Source organism: Mustelus asterias, chromosome 14 (assembly GCF_964213995.1).
Source record: "Mustelus asterias chromosome 14, sMusAst1.hap1.1, whole genome shotgun sequence".
Classification (NCBI taxonomy): Eukaryota; Metazoa; Chordata; class Chondrichthyes; order Carcharhiniformes; family Triakidae; genus Mustelus; species Mustelus asterias.
In genome coordinates this window covers 83446925-83449791 of record NC_135814.1, presented here as the reverse complement: position 1 = coordinate 83449791, position 2867 = coordinate 83446925, and the positions used below count along the sequence as shown (strand labels likewise).

General features: G+C 42.9%; 1 pseudogene; it reads left to right on the top strand.

Moving 5' to 3' along the window:
- Window positions 1-309: 309 nt before the first annotated feature.
- LOC144503964 (gamma-crystallin S-1 pseudogene) lies at window positions 310-2867 on the top strand (annotated as a pseudogene).

Sequence of the window (2867 nt, the reverse complement as noted above, 5' to 3'; positions counted from 1 at the left end):
CTTTTTGAAAATGGATTTTGTAACCATTGCTGTTTGAAAACAGTTAGAATGTGGAAAGCACAATGGATTCTCCCTCTTTGTTTTCACACCTCAATGAAAATGAAGTGAAAGCAAAGTGAAGAGAATCAGTGACATGTCAAGCAACATGTCAAGCGATGTGTTTTGTTCTCTTTTTGCTGATGTTCAGCACCAAATCATTTGAATAACAAGAGAATAGAGTCGAGTGGTCATTTTGTGCAGCATATATATACCACACTGTAGAGCATGTTGCTGTGTTAAATCAGTTACTCGTCTAACTGTGAGCTCAACATGGCAAAGGTGAGAAACAGTGTGATTTTGTACAGGATGTGAGAGTTCTTGATCACTCTCGCTAGATTCTCAAGCTTACTCATTTCTCTTGTCTCTTTCCACAGATTATCTTTTACGAGGACAGGAACTTCCAGGGTCGGAACTATGAGTGCAGCAGTGACTGTGCTGACCTGTCCCCTTACTTCAGTCGCTGTAACTCCATGCGTGTCATGAGTGACTGGTGGGTGGTGTATGAGAGACCCAATTACATGGGATACCAGTATGTTCTGAACAGGGGAGATTATCCTGACTACCAGCGCTGGATGGGATTCAATGACAGCATCGGCTCATGTCGCTCCTACCCATATGTAAGTTCGCTGTTTACATATTCTGCTCAGATTGAGGTAAAGGAAATGTTCATTGCACAAAGCACCTAAGTTTGGGGAGATATCCTGTTTGTCACAAATCCAGTCAAACAGTAAACATGCACAGCCAAGTTCTTGAGGGTATAGATCTGTTTTGGTAGAAATTGGAACACATTGCTTCTCGAAATTGGTCAAGTAATTTTTTAGGCATTGCTGTTGGCCACCTAAAACAGGGTTAGATTATTTAAAATGTAAATGAGATGCCGAAGACCCAGCTTTAGGTGCCCTGGGAGAAGTTTGATTGAGATGGATTCTTACGTGGCTGCAGTGTCCTAAACAGAGACTGTTTTTCGAAAAAGACTTCCTGTTGTCCTCTGGAGAGTCGGGGTGATTGTCTGTCTTCACAATCATTGTGATCACAGCCTCTCCAAACACTTCATGTCCCCCATCCCCAGTGTCCACTCGAATCCATTGCTGTTCCCCTCAAACGTGTAAACCGTCTCTGGAGGGTATTTGTGTATCAACATGGTGGCACAGTGGTTAACACTGCTGCCTCACAGTGCCAAGGACCCGAGTTCAATTCTGGCCTTGGGTGAATGCCTGTGTGGAATTTGCACATTCTCCCCATATCTGCGTGGGTTTCCTCCAGGTGCTCCAGTTTCCTCCCACACTCCAATGATGTGCAGGTTAGGTGGATTGGATATGCTGAATTGCCCATTAGTATCCCAGGATTTGTAGGTTAGGTGAATTAGCCATGGAAAATGTGTGGGGTGAAAGGGATAGGGTGAGGGAAACTGCACTGGTAAAATGCTCCGTCAGAGGGTTCCTGCAGGCTCGATGGGCCAAATGGCCTCTTCTGCACTGTCGGGATTCTGTGAACTGTTCATAATTGCTGCTGCTGAATTTGGGCTTTAAGTTGGCACGTGGCTGCCTCCAAGACTGGGAACTAAAATGAGAGCAGATCAGTTTCTCCCTCATAAACACCATCAGTTAATGACTGTTAGAATTTGGCAAAGATTGGATAATTTAGTTACAAGGAATTACTGGCACATAAACAAGCCATTCTGCAATATAATTCCAATCAGTTAAGTCGATGTGGTCGCCTTTATGCTCCACACGACTATCTTCCAGCCCTATGTCGACACTGTGAGCAAATCCTTGTATTCCTTTTCTCTCCTCACACTTACCTTGCTTCCCCTTAAATGTATCAATGGAATGTTTTCTGTTAGTGTAAATAATTCTAGCACCACATTGACTCACTCAGAGAATTTATTCAAATATTCTGCATGTCCCCAACTAGAATAATTGAAATAAAATACACATTCAACCTGAAAAGGAGCTTATTAAATTGGGAGCTTCGAACATCGTATTGGACTGACAATCTGTTGGATCAGGGTGATTAATGTACATTGCAATTGTTCCCTTGTGGAATACGTTATTGTTCCAACTTGTTTTGTTCGAATACAAGGCCAGTTTTGTATTGAAATATCACAGTGAGTGATATCACAGCGCTTAGAGAGTCCCAGTCCCACTTCATATTACATCAAAGATACATCAGAGTGAGATCAGGATAATAACATGAACCCAACAGAAATGCGCATTGCTGCACTCAAACACTTCCAGTCTTTTCATTCCCTTGGTTACATTGCCCTCATCAACTATTCCCACTCCCCATAAAAACAGAAGATTAAGCTAACGTATTCCAGACAATCATAGGCATTGCTGAGTGAATGGGGCCCATTCCATCACCCCATTATCTGCAAAATTATCTTTATATTCCTTCTACTCATCCTTTTTAGCCGCATAAAATACTCAAACATTTCTCCCTGTTAATCAGGTGTAAATATAATCCAACTCTCCTGCTCATGTTATACAATTGTCTCAACTCCACTCTGATTGTTAATGAGATGATACTTCAGCTATTCCCTTCCATTCCAGTACCGAGGTGGAAACTACAGGATGAGGATTTACGAGAGGCCTGACTTTGGGGGACAGATGATGGAATTCATGCATGACTGTCCCTCTGTCTACGTTCGCTTCCGTTCCCGTGACATTCACTCCTCCCATGTGATGGACGGTTACTGGATCTTCTATGAACATCCCAACTACAGAGGCCGACAGTACTTCATGAGACCCGGTGAATACAAGAGATACAGTGACTGGGGCGGCGACAACCCAACTATCGGATCTTTCAGACGCATGTTGTATTATTAG